Source organism: Rissa tridactyla, chromosome 1 (genome assembly GCF_028500815.1).
Source record: "Rissa tridactyla isolate bRisTri1 chromosome 1, bRisTri1.patW.cur.20221130, whole genome shotgun sequence".
Taxonomy (NCBI): domain Eukaryota; kingdom Metazoa; phylum Chordata; class Aves; order Charadriiformes; family Laridae; genus Rissa; species Rissa tridactyla.
Window position 1 is genome coordinate 214,580,020 of NC_071466.1, and position 15,891 is coordinate 214,595,910.

General features: G+C 45.4%; 1 protein-coding gene across 2 annotated transcripts in view; it reads left to right on the plus strand.

Annotated features, from left to right (window-relative positions):
* Positions 1-15,891, plus strand: part of SFMBT2 (Scm like with four mbt domains 2) — a 127,367-nt gene that overhangs the window by 39,188 nt on the left and 72,288 nt on the right. The gene's annotated exons all lie outside the window — the stretch shown is intronic.

Sequence of the window (15,891 nt, forward strand, 5' to 3'; positions counted from 1 at the left end):
GTTGATCTAGAAGGCGTATCCAGGGAAAACTTTGCCAAGCTCAGGAAACCATCCTGCTACGTATTGTACTAAGTTTTACTGAAGAGGCCGTGCCACGATGAGTATAGAGCCTAAAGAGACAAGAAGTAAATCCTGTAATTTTCCCATATTAAGTAACTCTGGGAAGGTCACTAATGAGTCCCTGGCCATGTAAGGGATCTACACCCTAGGTATTTGACTACTGAAGCCAAGTGTTCCATAGGGTCTTGCTTTGCTTTGAGCCATTCTGCTATTGTCCTTGGACTCGTCATCCTGGACATCAGGAGGTGGCTCCTATTTGGAAGCTCTTTTCCCTGTAGAACATCTACAAAATTTATTTAGAAACAAAGAAGCCAAAAAAACTTGGAGGAAACGTTGTGTGCTGAAGATGAGATTAAGAGCTCAGAAACCAGCTGAATGAACCATGGCTCTGCACTAAGATGTGGGAGCCTTCGATTTAGCATTTGGGTTCATCAGAGCATCATCGCCTCCATTCAGCGCCTCCCAGAGTGATGGAGAAGTTAAAGTTTTAGAATTCAAATAAGGTTTGGAGCACTGTGGAAAAGCTGCTGGCATTTCAAATCCTGCAACACGTCGTTATTCTCATTTCAGATGATGCCTTGCATAATGTTCCACGTTGATCTCTGATTCAGATCTAAACTCTTCAAAGTTTGGGGGATGTTTTTGATCCTGGGATTTATAGTTCAAGCCCTTTTCTAGTTTCAAGTAGGAAAACACATGTTTAGCAAGCGCAAAATGAGCCTTGATGGAGTATTTCTTTGATGGTGTTGCGATGATGATTATGAATTTACATCTTGTGCATAGGATGTTAAGCACCTCATGGGGCCTGGCTGTGCTTAGACTGTACCATTAATTTCGGGAAGGATGCATGATGAATGCTCATAAGGCCCCCCCCAGGTTCTGATTTGTGGTGCTTACGTCACGCAGCCGAGAGGCTCCGAAATGATTAAATGAGGTTCGATCATTAGAAGCTGGCAATGCAATTCTGATTAATTACAGAACGCGCTGCAAAGTGCAAAATGAGTTTTTGCTTTTTTTATTATTTAAAAAAAAAACCCCACATATGTTTCTGCTTCGTGGGGTGTCAGAAGGTGAAGTCATGGTAAATGAGGCTTGTTGGCTGTTTCCGTGATAATTTGACAGCGTGCTGGCTCGCTTGTGGGTCATGGGGATGGTTAGATTTCCAGTATCGTCTCATACTCTGGGCACAAGGAATGAGATTTGGGGAGAACCATGGGCAAATCCTTAAATTACAGCTAGTGTGTCCTGCTTTGCCACTTGTACTACACAGCACTGTTCCTCACCAACCCGAGCATTGTGGCACCAGCCTCCCACCTGAGTTCTGTCGGGGTTTTCCCCCAAGGTATCACTCTGCTTCTCGTCTCTGAGATGCATTTTTGCCCTTGGGCTGGGGGTCCAGGCTGAAACTAGTGGTGGCTTGCTTTTTCTTTCAAATTGCTGCTCCTGTCTTCAAAATAAGACATGGTTTGAAACCGCAAGTCTGCGGCCATCCAGCCAGGGACGTGTTTCACCTGCCTGTAGCCATAACACCTAATAATCTCAGATAAAGTGAGACTAGACGCTTAAATTTTAGATAGGTTGTGTAGGGTGAAGTGAATCTTGTAGTGTCTGTCTAAAGGCAGAAAAAGTAAAAAAAATGTGCTTTTGGCTGTTTTCTGAGGCTCATGCGTATGTGGTGAATTTGGTAACAGAAGAAAACCCTTTAACCATTAACCAAAACTTGCATCCTCTTTTTTTTTTAATTGATGTGTCCCACCAGAGCTAAGAAAGAGTTGTCTTAATGATTCTTCTGTAGTGTATTAAACAATGCAGTGCATGCAATGAACTGCAAGCATCATCCCTACTAATTCTCATTTTTCTGTAGAAGATGGAAAATGAAAAAAAAAAAAAAAAAACCGAAACCCAGAATGGATTTCTTGGACATCAGGTTCCTTTATTTGTCTTCTATGTTTTGGTGCTTTTGTTCATAGTGGATATTTGCTGTAGACTGTTGGCATTGCCGGGAAAAAAAGGTAATTGTGCAGTGAACTGGTTTATGCTTTATGTAAGAACATTGTTCTGCTGCAAATTTGCTGCATTTTACAGAGCTGTCTCCAAAGAATAGCCTTCAGAAAGCGACCGCAGGATTTAGAAGTGCGAAAAGGCACTTAGTATGTGAGATAATGGGATAGGGTTTGGAGGCGTGAGGTCAGAGCCTTGGGCACAATGTTTATACTGCCATGACATCCCCTTACAGAATGGCCCATAACTTTTAGATGTTGCTATGCCACAGACTCCGTTTGGGGCTGGCCTGTGAGATCTCAAAGAGACAGGGCATAAAAGTGCCTCTGATGCCCATTTGCAGAGACGAGCCAAGGGGAAAGCGTTTGGTGTTTGGATCAGGATCAGGTAACCTTCAGACCTCCTTTCCTCCCCTTGCTCCACATTCTGGCATCAGAGAGATCTGGTGCAATGCAGTATTATGTGAAAGACCCTCAGACTAATTGATAACAACTATTGGCATGGTCCAGTGTGTGCCCAACGGTGGTCAGAGATACCAAGTCAGAGTACGAACCAAGCTGATGGCTACATTGCAATAGTTCTGGCTGTGTTTATTGATGCTAAGTTGGATGGGGATTTATCCAGGAATTCCTGCATTGTGCTTTGTAGACATACCTTTTTCCTCTTTCTACGTTTCTCTTCTGGAACTAGTACACAGGGAGTATACGAAGTGCTATGCACAGGATTTACTAGGGCGATGATGGGCAAGCAGGGCACATACATCCTGTGCCCGCAAAGATGACTAAATGCTTTCTTGGTTTTCACCCAGAGGGGTTATAGTTTGGAAGCAAATAGCTGTGCAGGTACCTGCTAAGTCCAGTTTTGTGCAGGGAATCTGGTGTATGTACCTGCGTCTCATATAGGTGCGTGCATAACCCATCTCCTGCAGTCCCACCCTGAGGTCTGTAATCTGGGCTGCTTCTGAGCACTTTGGTTAAGGTGCTGATTTTGCCTGGAAGAAACAGCTCTTACAAGACGCTGTACCTGGGTCATGGCAATCCCAGGCACAAATACAGGTTGGGCAGAGAATGGCTTGAGAGCAGCCCTGAGGAGAAGGACTTTGGGGATGCTGGTGGACAAGAAGCTCGACATGAGCAGGCAATGTACGCTTGCAGCCCAGAAAGCCAACCACATCCTGGGCTTCATCAAAGAAGTATGGCCAGCAGGTTGAGGGAGGTGATTCTGCCCCTCTACTCCACTCTGGTGAGACCTCACCTGGAGTACTGAGTCCAGCTCTGGAGCCCTCAGCAGAAGAAGGACATGGACCTGTTGGAGTGGGTCCAGCGGAGGGCCACGAAGATAATCAGAGGGCCAGAGTCCCTCTGCTATGAGGACAGGCTGAGGGAGACAGTTGGAGTTGTTCAGCCTGGAGAACAGAGGGCTCCGAGGAGACCTTATAGCGGCCTTCCAGTACCTGAAGGGGGCCTACAGGAAGGATGGGGAGGGACTATTTATCAGGGAGTATAATGATAGGATGATGGGTAACAGTTTCAAACTGAAGGAGGGTAGATTTAGATTGGATATTAGAAAGAAATTCTTTACTGTGAGGGTGGTGAGGCACTGGAACAGGTTGCCCAGGGAGGTTGTGGCTGCCCCATCCCTGGAGGTGTTCAAGGCCAGGCTGGATGGGGCTTTGAGCAGCCTGGTCTAGTGGGAGGTGTCCCTGCCCAGGACAGGGGGTTGGAACTAGGTGATCTTTAAGCTCCCTTCCAACCTGAACCATTCTATGATTATTTTCTATTATCTCTATGGGATAAAAACGGATTTAGAAATTACAATCAAAATACCAGGTTCCTCCACCATCACCTTCCCTGAATGCTCCCAAATTGCTGATTTGAACAAGGTGTTCATTAAGACTCCTGGGTCTGAAGATTGGGAGTTTGAGCTCTCATCACACATGATGCCTCTCTCCTGCTCACTGAGCATGGCGCTTAATGCAGGCGGAGGGAAAAAATAATCAAGGAACGTACGTGGAGGCTCAGGGTTAAGTGGCGAGAGCCGTGGAGTTTGGATGCTCATTTTCACAGTGAGCCGCCACCCTAATGGACATTGATACTAATGATGGAGGAACCCCCGTGGTTATATGGTTTGTTCAGAGCTTTCAAACGCTGGGCATTGCCTGGCTTTCCGAAATACCTTCCAGGAAATCTCTACCTGCGTGGGTACACGTCTGAGGCCATTTAAGGCAGCCATTCCTGCTTCATTTCTAATACTGTTGTTGATAACAATGAGATTTAGTTACCTCGTACCCAGAATTGAATTGGGCAGGGAGCAATGCTATTGCTACGTGTAAAGAGTGTGCAGGCTTACAGTCATACGGTCTTAGGTAAGAAATTTTGGAGAAGTAGAAATTTTCGCTTGCTCTCGGTGAGACACCGTGACCTTTGTAGTGATGCATCACGTTTCCTCCTAATTTATCGCATAGGTAGCCAAGAATAAAGTCATCCCTTTTTTACACTTTTTACAGTCATCCCACTCTTTGCATTGGATGCTATAGCAAAATCAGAATAATCAGCTTTCATTCACGCCTGCAGATAGAAGAGAACAGATAACTGACCCACGTGAAAATGTTTGTGTCTGGAGGAGCCTTGGCGTTCCCGAGTAAGCTGCCAGGTGGCTGCTTGTCCCGGTTTGGGTCAGGGTAATGGGGTGTTTCTGTTGTTTGGTGACTAGTCTGGATGGCAAGATTTCAGAACTGTGCTCCAGGTGAAATTAATGTTAAAAAAAAAAAAAAAAAGTAGGGTTATGCATGGTAAATGCTTTGAAAAGTTGAATGCGTCATCCTTGAATGCCACTCTGTTGAGGGTGGATGGCCACAGGTGGCTTGCAGCTCTGTTGAGAGACGAGGTGAATGAATTGGTTGCACCCCCCCATGAGGCCGAGGGTTGGGACGAGATGAGCTTCCCTCACGTCTCACCATCTCCCACTTGTGTCTTGCTCTCCCTCCTCCCCAGTTCCACTACTCCTGAGGGAAAGTGGTGCTGCATCTCAGTGGTCCCTGGCTGTGCTTGCATGAAGTCTTTGTACAGCGAAGGGACGTGACAAGTGCAAATAGAGCTGATAAATTTGCTGCTGTTCTTTATCTATGTAATCTGATTGCAATTGATAGATAATGCCACCAAGATAGAGCAGAGCTGCTTCCCATTATCAACACACTTCTCCTTTTTATCCCTTTTTTTTTTTAATTTTAAATAATCCAGTGCAAGTAGAATATTGACTTTAACTGAAGGGACGTAATTAATCACAGTACTTATGAGTAGATCATTTACTGCAGCTTGCACACAGGATAGGTACCTGAGGCCGTTGTACTCAGTCAATCAAGGCAGGCTGATACGGGTTAATGGCGCACAGGTCACCATGCTGTTGGGATTAATTAGGCAAATTTCTCTTCTGGTCTTGGGCAGTTTAATTTGTAAGCAGAAAGCCATAGCAGCGGGCTCTCAGGAAGAGTGTGTTTGTGTCCATAGTGTTGTGTTTGGGGTGAAGACAGCTGAACCTACTGCATGGAGGTGCCCCAACAGTTGCTGGTGGTGACCCTCCTGCCATTTATTTCTTGCTTGGCGAAGTGTCTTGCCAGGCTTCCTGAGCTGCAGTGAGTTAATGGAGAGGATCGCTGCAGGATCTTGAATTGTACAAAAAGGGAACTTCTTTGTAATAAAACCATAGAATGGTTTCGATTGGAAGGGATCTTAAAGATCATGTCATTCCAACCCCCCTGCCCTGGGCAGGGACACCTCCCACCAGACCAGGTTGCTCAAAGCCCCGTTCAACCTGGCCTTGAACACCTCCAGGGATGGGGCAGCCACAGCTTCTCTGGGCAACCTGGGACAGGGGATCACCACCCTCAGAGTGAAAAATTTCTTCCTAACATCTAATCTAAATCTCCCCTCTTCCAGTTTAAAACCGTTAGCCCTTGTCCTATCACGGTAGCATCCACTCCGCCTGGCTGCACGCACACACACGCTTTTCTCCCATAGCATCTCACATCCACGTCCTTTCCTTCTTCCACATGTAGTTCCCACAGCTGGGTTGGAGACAGAGCATGGGCCAGAGCAAGCTTCAAGAAATGAAAAGCAACTCCCAAACCACCCGCTGCTTTTTTATTGTTAAAAAGATAACAGTTAATTAAGGACTAGAGAAACCCGGGGGGAATAGCGTGTATGTCTGTGAAGGACTCGAAGGCTGTTGGGAAGTAAAGTCTCCTGTGGACAATGAGACAATTTTTTGCATGTGAACTTGCTCGTTTTGACTGAGGGGAATAGAAGTCGATCATTTCTAGAAACGCTGAATGGCAGCAGGCAGGGTAACTGTCACATTATACTGAAATTCAGTTTAATTGCATAGAAGAAACTGTAAGGGAATTCTTCAGGTGAAAACCTAAAGCATGTGTTCATGCCTTTCTTCGGTTTTACTTCTCTTTACTTTTTTGAATCAAGGGGTGCTCTCCCATGCAAAATCAAGTGTGCAAGGATCGAAGTTCACGCATCGGCCCTTTCTTGGGTCAAGACCATAAAAAGTGCAAAATGGGTAGTCTTCTTTCAGGAATGGGATCAGGATGTTTTGGATAGCCTGGAAAACCAGAGCTCACGAAGTATTTTAAAGACAATTAAAAAAATCATGCAGAGTATTCTTATTATATGAAGTAGCTCATGTGGGCTAAGCAAATAAGATTAATTCAAAGTTTACACATTTTCAGTTTTATTTATTAAAAATTATTAGTTAATTAACAGTTATAAGAGGTAGTAGATCAATGAATAGTTCAAAGCAGCATGTTCTGACAGTATGCAAGAGCTACTCATTCTCCTACAGATATCACTCTTCCTTCTAACATCTGTTTTATTCGCCTGTTGTGAATTCATATGAATGGAACCACAGTGTGCTGCTGACCCCAGGAATGTTATTGAGCACATGTATTCTTTGATGGACAGTTGCTTATAACTTCTAGTTTCCATGAAAAACCCCTACATATAATTTTTTCTTTGAAGACTTTCCATATTTAAGACAGGTGTATAGAAGGTGATGCCTGAGCTCTGAAGTTGCTATCTCGTGATATTTGTGGCTGCATCATCAGGAAATCAGATCAACAGCTTTTGATGCACTTTTTTTTTTTTTTTTCCTTTTTTGCACTGCATTTTCATTACTTTGTGATCCAGTTCAAGTCACAGAACTCTGCTGGTGTGAGAACAGAAGATTGTTTGAAGTTTTAAGAAAGTAAGTTGTTTGAAGATTTCTCCAGCCCCATTTGGCTTTTTCCAGGCAGCCTACAAAAGAATCCAAAATGAGCAGTCATTTTTATAGTAAATGCCATTAAATCACTAAGTAGCTTTTTAAAAAAATATTTTTTGTATTTATTTTGTTTTGGAAGTTCCTAAATAATCCTGGGGGATCTTTGTAGGGTAAGCAAAGTTCCCTGCCCTGAAGGACTTGGGGATGGTTCCAAAGCGTTGTAGATGCAGCCTGAGCCCTTTGCTTCGGGGCAGAGAGGGGGATCCTGGAGCAGGGGCAGCACTCACTTCCCCATCCCATTGCCACATCCAGTCTGGTTAAGGACAGACATAGTTCAGCAAGCCAAGTGAGAATGTTTGGATTCAGTCATTTGCTGTCAAAATGCCGTTTGATCAAAATGGAAATATTTTGTGAGAACATGTCGCTTCTGACAAATTGTTTTGATGGGTGAAGTCTAAACAAATTGTTTTAGCGTTCTATGTTATTTTGATATAAAGATATCTCATTTTGACTCTATCATTTAGACCTCTATGACATAGTTATAAAATTTATAGGTTAAGACTTTCATATCATATAAATACTGCATCAAATGTGCAACAACTTTAAAAGGAAGGAAATATCAATTTTATAAGGTTTCTATATTTTTGCAATATGCTACTTACCTTTTCAAAAACTGCATATCTTAAATATATATAATTTCTGTATGTAAACTTTTGAACATTCTGAATTCATTGTTTAGAAAATATCCTGATATGTTAGTTTATTTCATAATGGCGTGAAAAGAATTGCCCAGGTTCTGTCCAGCTATAATTCCTCTTCGTGAACAGTTTTTGTTCATTCCAATCCTAGGAAGGGGTTAAATTATTGATAATTAGAATATTTACCACAATGAGAGTGTTGTGACTTAGCAGACTTATCCCAAAGATTTTAAACCATTTTATAAAGCTGTTTAAGATGCTGTTCTGCACTTCACATATGAGAAAATTGAACCTCTGTTGTTTAGAGGTTGATGGGGTCCAGTGGGGATTCTCTAGTAGAGGTGTCGACTCGTTGCTGGTGATCCTGGGTTATTAAAAAAAACCCAAACAACATGAAAACATTTTTTTTCTAACGATTTTTTTTTTTCTAAAGTAAGGACAAAAATGAACATCAGTTGATGTTATTACTTGTCTCGGACCCTGTTACTGGTGGCAGCAGCTCACATCCTCTCAGGTGGGCTAGTGTTAAGTTGTCCTCATGTCTTCAAGCTTGTGCTTCATGTGCTCAAATGCTAGGTAGGTAGGTGGGCATGGATATTCAATCATGCATTATGTGTTGTTTTGTATTATCATTATTGCTGACACCAAGCTGAGTGGTGCGGTTGACACACCTGAGGGACAGGATGGCGTCCAGAGGGACCTGGACAGGCTTGAGAATTGCATCTGTGTGAACCTCATGAGGTTGAACAAGGCTAAGTGCAGGGTCCTGCACCTGGGTCGGGGCAATCCCTGATATCAATACAGGCTAGGGGATGAAGGGATTGAGAGGAGCCCTGAGGAGAAGGACTTAGGGGTGCTGGTGGGTGAAAAGCTGGACATGATGAGCTGGCAATGAGTGCTCGCAGCCCTGAAAGCCAACTGTATCCTGGGCCGCATCAAAAGAAGCGTGGCCAGCAGGGCAAGGGAGGGGATTCTGCTCCTCTGCTCTGCTCCGGTGATACCCCGCCTGGAGCACTGAGTCCAGCTCTGGAGCGCTCAGCACAGGAAAGACATGGACCTGTTGGAGTGGGTCCAGCGGAGGGCCATGAAAGATGATCAAGGGGCTGGAGCCCCTCTGCTGTGAGGACAGGCTGAGAGAGTTGGGGCTGTTCAGCCTGAAGAGAAGGCTCCAGGGAGACCTTCTAGCGGCCTTCAGTACCTAAGGGGGGCCTACAGGAAAGGTAGGGACAAACTTTTTAGCAGGGCCTGTTGCAATAGGACGAGGGTAATGGTTTTACACTAAAGAAGGAACTTTTCTATGGTGGAGGTGATGAAACACTGGCCCAGGCTGCCCCAAAAGGTGGTGGATGCCCTGTCCAGGGAAAGATCCCAGGTCAGGTTGGATGGGGCTCTGAGCAACCTCATCTAGTTGAAGATGTCCCTGCTTATTGCAGGGGGGTTGGACTAGATGGCCTTTGAAAGCCCCTTCCAACCCAAACCATTACATGATTCTGTGATTCTATGATCACGCTTTATGTATTATTTTGAAGTAATGGCACGCTACTTGCTCCCTGGTCCCTGGTGGCTGGAAGCATGGTCTTGGGCTGCTCAGCTTCTGTTTGTGCTTCTTATGCCTTCCCTTGTCTCTGGGAAGGGCAAGTGTATCCCAGGGTATGTAAAGGTGTTTCTGAGGTGTAGCTTATTTAGATGCTGTAACCCTTGTCAGTTGAGGGAGCGCTTTGGGAGAAACATAAATCATAGAAAGGCAAAAAAAAGTGCATGTTCTTTCCATTGTCTTCTCAGTCTTTCAGATTTCTAGGTTTTTCCTGTGCTTTGCAGTGTACTGTTTGTGGGGAAAAAAAACCCAACAAAACAAACCAAAAAACAAACGAACAAACAAAATAAGGATTTTCGTATGAACTCATGACCCTGGGAGAAGTGGCTTTAAGAAAAAAAGCAACTACTAGGAGTCTAGATAAAATCCCAAGAGTTGGTAATGTGATAATAGTGTCTCATATTCACTGAATGAGCCTGTGACTCAGTGCTTTCATGGGACTGTAAATGTTCTTTTAATCTCTTATTTCTCTAGAGAGGCAGATAAATCTGAACCCATTATTCGCTGTGGCTGAGGCAGGGCTCAGAGATTTACAGTGGGGGCAGCCGGTTGTGCACCGGGAACGAAGCCGCCGTCCTGGCCATCCACGGGGATTACAGGGATGCGGTGATGGAAGGGTTACAGTGCCCTGACCTTTTTCGACCATTATTTGCGTGGCTTTCATGGTCACAGCTTAAGGGGAAAGGGCTGGTTTTGGGCAGCTGATGGTGAAAACCTGGTGCGCGGTGGGGGGTGCTAATGGTACTCTGCACTTCAACCACTGGCCAGGCTGAAGCAGCCCCTGGTCTTCAGCTGCTGTTGTGGTGCCCAGGTTTGGAACAGTCAGCTCCAGCTAGAGCCGGAGTCTTTCGCTTGGGAAAATGAGAGGAATGAGGAAAAGTGGGAAAACGGCAGGGATTCGAAAGGAGAGAGGAATGGGAGTCAGAGAGGTTGGGGGCAGGGTGAATCAAGTAGAGAGAGAAGTGGGAAGAATTATTATTATTTGGAGGGCTATTGAGTGTGATCCGTTTTTTGATGAGTTTCAGCCCTGTGGAAGGGGAGCTCAGTTTTATAACCTGTACCGTCACTTCTGTGGAAATAAATAGAGTCTTAATGTGGAGGAGTCCTTTTCCTTTCTAATTAAAGAATCTGCTGTAATGTCTGCTAAACTAGAAGCTGCTCTCTGAAATGAGTATTTTTCATTGAAGGAGGCAGGAGAGCTTTACGTTTTCCTGCAGGAGACGCAAAGGTAGTGTGCCGCAAAGACTGCAGCGAAGCAGGGATACTTGGTTTTCACTTTTGTGGGTGTGGATAATTTCACCCAGGTCAGTTAGGAGGAGGCAAAGCCTGGGCTCAACCAGCCCAGCCCAGTGGTGAGTCTGGGAAGTGGTGTACCACCACAGCTGCTCTTCAGGAACTGGGGAGGGAGAAGTGGGATGTTTCTCAGGTTTTTCTGTAGTGGTCTAGATCCAGATGGATTTTCCTCTCGGAGCAGTTAGTCCCGCACGAGTGCAATCTGGAGCAGAGCTATTGGTACCACTGCGGATACACCTTGGCTCAGCAACGTGCGGATCTGGTCTCTCTTTTGGGCTGCTTTGCTCCAAGGTAGGTGGTTCTGTGGCATTTTTATGGTAGGAAGATTCTTTAAAGCCTTTGGCCTTGGAGCTGGAGGGATGTGAAAACAACCAACCCGTGCCAGCTCCAAGATGAACTGAACCCGATCCAAAGGAAACCGGCACATCTGCCTACACAAGCTCCAGCTCTGCACGGGGCTGTGGTGTCGCCTGCTAAACCTGGAAAGAAAAGTAGTTACAAAAGCACTGGAATTTCAGGAGCATCACTTTGTGATGCATGCCTTGCGTTTGGGCTGTACTGTGTCTAACATGGTGCAAGCTCTGACCGATGCTTTTTCCATGGTGAGAGTGTCGCTAATACCTGTCTCTCTTCTCTGGATTATCTCGTGTTTAATCGTTCGGTTCAGCTCGTGCTCTGGCTTTTGCCTCAGTGGGATCACTGAACTGAGTCTTCTTTTTCTGCTACCGTGTCTCTACTTCTCCTGAATAATTTCAGGATGGGGCCAGACTCTTTTCAGTGGTGCCCAGCGACAGGACAAGAGGTAATGGGCACAAACTTGAGCATAGGAAGTTCCATCCCAACATGAGGAGGAACTTCTTTACTTTGAGGGTGGCAGAGCCCTGGCACAGGCTGCCCAGAGAGGTGGTGGAGTCTCCATCTCTGGAGACATTCCAAACCCACCTGGACGCGTTCCTGTGCCACCTGCTCTGGGTGACCCTGCTCTGGCAGGGGGTTGGACTAGATGATCTCCAGAGGTCCCTTCCAACCTCTATCATTCTGTGATTCTGTAATTTCGACACGCTATGATAAATTTCACGGCAGCTGGCCCCCGGGGTCTCAGACCATTGCACAATCTCATATTGGTCACTTCTCTGCACAGCAGACCCCATGCAGGGCCACGGGACTGGCACTAAGATGGGTCTGTTACTCACAGCAATAGTGGGATTCTCGGCCAAGCTGGGCCCTCGTAGAACACCAAAGCCTTATGCTCTAGAGGACTAAACGGTGTGATTATGTTACTGTTGTCTTCGTCAGGCAAGCTGTTGCTGCTTCAGATATGATTTCCAAAGTAGCTTCAATGTAACTAGAATATCTCAAATGCGTTCTTGGTGTTAGGCCTATTTGGAGCCCCATTGTGGGGTGGGTGACAGTCCCTTTACAAGGTGCCATCTTTGCAGATGAGCTGTGCCTGGTGAGGGAAGGGTGGGCATGCAAAGGGATGGGGAGGTCTCCGTGCTTACCCCTGCTTGGAGAGAATTTGTGGATTGCTAAAAGTCTTCCTCCCAGTTTTGTCAGCTCCCTGGATTGTGAAGAAGGAGGGGTGTTTCCTCCTATGCCATCCAGGCAGAAGAACCAGGAACTTTCTTACTATGAAGATTTCTTACCACCTTTTGAGTCTGTGCAACTCAGTAAAAGCTAGGGTGGCATGAATTAGGGTCACATTAATCGTGCGCTTGTATATTACTGCTTGTGCCCATCACACTTCATGGTTGGAGGGGGCTTGTCAGAGTATTTCCATTTGAAGGTTTGAAGGACACATTTTGTCCTCTGTGGCTTTTGGCTTTTGTACAAGGACCTACCTCCCTGCACAAAATGATTCTCTTTGAAAAGGATTAATGATATTTCTTTTGTTTTATTTCTTGTGTGCGTGTCTCCCCTGGCTCCCACAGCACCTCAGGTGTTTGCTGAGATCCTGGAGGTGCATTCAGCTTGACAAGTTCTGGGTGGGGGAGGTTCACAGAGGTCTTCTGGGAAGATGGATCCATTGAGAAGTAGAGAAAACATGGGTATCTGAACCCCATGGACCACTCCTGACTCACTGAAGTTATTTAAAGAAGGAAAAATTATTTTGAAAGTAGCAATATTAGTGAAGCTTAGGTCCCCATGGAACAGAATCCTTTGTCCTGTCCACCTTCCTGTCCCATCGGTTGGCCAGCCGGCTGCAGATGGGCTCTAAAAGCAAAGTTCTTCCAGCCCGTCTGCAGTAGGAGAGGTTTAGTTGGGTCTTTTCCTGTAGCAAACAAGCAAAAATGTGAATTAGCCACTGAAATGTAGTGCTTTGGTTCGCAGGTGCTGAGCCTGATACACCAGAGAAGCACCAGGGTTGCTGGAGATGGATGCTGAGGTTGGGCACCCATGCATTACACTGCCAGCTATTCGCATTTACCCAGCGGATTTTCCTTTGTTTGAATATTCTTGTTTAACATTTTGCTTGGTCCTCGAAGGCTTTTGCAGATATCGTGGTGATTCAGATTCACTTCATTACTACTAAAAATTAATATTTGCGTTGTAATGACTTGAACTGTAGTACCGAGAAGGATGATTGCCCTCTATAGGCACAGGAAAAAGTGCAAATACCTGTTCCTAAAACTTCCAGTGCAATCTAGTCTCTCTCAGACGTTTTCAGAGTCCTTTCATCTACACCACAATAGAAGAATAAAATGAAGTGAAACACCAGATATTAGATTTGTTTGTGGAGGATGGCTCTGAAACCACTCAGAAATGGCGAGTGGCTTGTTTTTTCAGCTCAGTCTGTTTAGTCTGAAAACAAATGTTACTTTGGCGCTACTGGACTTTGGAAGCCCGTAATCTGGATTTGAACGTGGAGAGGGGCCCCGTCTTATTTAGGTGTCAAAAAGCCGTGAGGTGCAAGTCTTTTAAAAAGGACAAGGGATTTTTTTTTTTTTTTTGAGAGGCATTAGAAGGAGAACTGACTGACAGACAGCAAGATCTGTGAATCGGGCACCGTTGAGACATCTCAAATCGGGCATCTGGAAATGGAGGCCCCTGAAATCTGTTGTCAACTTTGAAAAAACTATTCCCCCCCTCGCCCCCCCCCCCCCACCTCCTGCCAGCTTTGAAAGTTCCAACCGTGTTCTTTTTATCACATTTGTCATTCCTTAGTAATGAAGCTCTGGCATTCAAAATCTGGCTGACAACTTTGTGGGTATGAGCCAAAATGAAGTTCAACTTGCACCTTTCTCCGATGCACCCAGTGCTGTTCGCAGCGAGAGGCAGAAGTCTCGACTAGAGGGACTCCAGTCTCATTCATTACGGCAACTACTGTCTTCTCGCTGATGCCAAACTTAAGCTTGTTTTCTTTATCCTAATGTAGGAGGACAGGAACTGATGAGGTATACACAACAGAAATGTTGAGAAAGTGTCATATATAAACCATTTCTTCTCAGGCTATTCCTTCATCTTAAATAATGGAAAGGTCATAAATCTCCTGGAAATCATGCAAAATCAGTGCTGCAAAAGACTTAGAGTGGTTCCAGGCTACCTTCAGTGTTATTTTACAAAGGCTCAAGTCCAGCGCTTTAACTGTGCTAATTTTAAATACATTTAAATGGACTTTTAAAGTCATTTAGATCTATAAACTGAATGTGTAGTTCAGGTGACATTGAGAGAACTGGCTTTTGGGGAAGGAGCACAACTCAGAAATGAGGTCTGATGTACAGTCTGCTGGACACGGCTTCTGTCTTTGTCGTTGGCCAACTGTATGGAATACATAAGGTATTTAGGGTATAAACTGAGTATGGGCCAGAGTCCACGTGTGCCGAGCACCCACGCGGGAAGCAAGCCTGACCATGAGCATGTGCATCCGGCTCTGGAGCGCCCAACATAAAAAGGACATGGACCTGTTGGAGCGGGTCCAGCAGAGGGCCATGAAGATGATCAGAGGGCTGGAGCCCCTCTGCTGTGAGGACAGGCTGAGAGAGTTGGGGTTGTTCAGCCTGGAGAAGAGAAGGCTCCAGGGAGACCTTATACCCCCTTCCAGTACCTAAAGGCGGGGTGGGGAGGAACTCTGGATCAGAAAGTGTAGAGACAGGACAAGGGGTAACAGTTTTAAACTGAAAGAGGGGAGATTCAGATTTGATATTAGGAAAGTAGTCTTTACTGTGAGGGTGTTGAGACACTCTCCCAGGTTGCCCAGAGAAGCTGTGGCTGCCGCATCCCTGGAGACATTCAAGGCCAGGTTGGACGGGGCTTGGAGCAACCTGGTCTGCTGGGAGGTATCCCTGCCCATGGCAGGGGGGTTCGAACAAGATGATCCTTAAGGTCCCTTCCAACCCGAACCATTCTATGATTCAAACGGTCTTTGGGAAAACCCAGTGCTCCCTCTCTGAATTGCTTTAATGGAGTCTTTGGTAGCAAATGGCTTGAGGATGCATTTTGAGAAGCTTTTTTTTCCTCCTTGTCTGGAGGTAATAGTGGCAATATTTGTGCTCACATTACTGTTTGCATTTGCAGTCTGAAGTCCTCCTGCTCTAACCACTGAGATTACACCTTCTCATAGGTCCCACAGCTCAGGTTCTGCATGGTCAAGGCATCGTGGTAGCTGACAGCCGTCTCTGGGAAAGGCTGTGAAGTCACAGTCAACGAGCTTTTAAAACATTTAGAAATTCCACCCTGATGTGTGTGAAAACGCAAAGTGCTTCAGACCGGTTCGCTCTTAGTTGACTAACGTGGTATTTCCTTAAAGCGTGGAGCAAAGGACTCTGCTTCCTTTGAGCAAAACGTGAGGGCTGCTGTCATTTAATTATTTTGGAGCTACGCTGGTTAATTATAGCCGTTCCCAGCCTCCTCTGTGGGGTAATGGTCTTTTAAACCATGTATCCAGTTGTTTGTTCAGAGGAAACATTTTAATTTTGAAATGTTTGTGATTTTTCCCTTCTATAGGTGTTGCTGTGTTAGCAACGTAACTGTATTACTGTT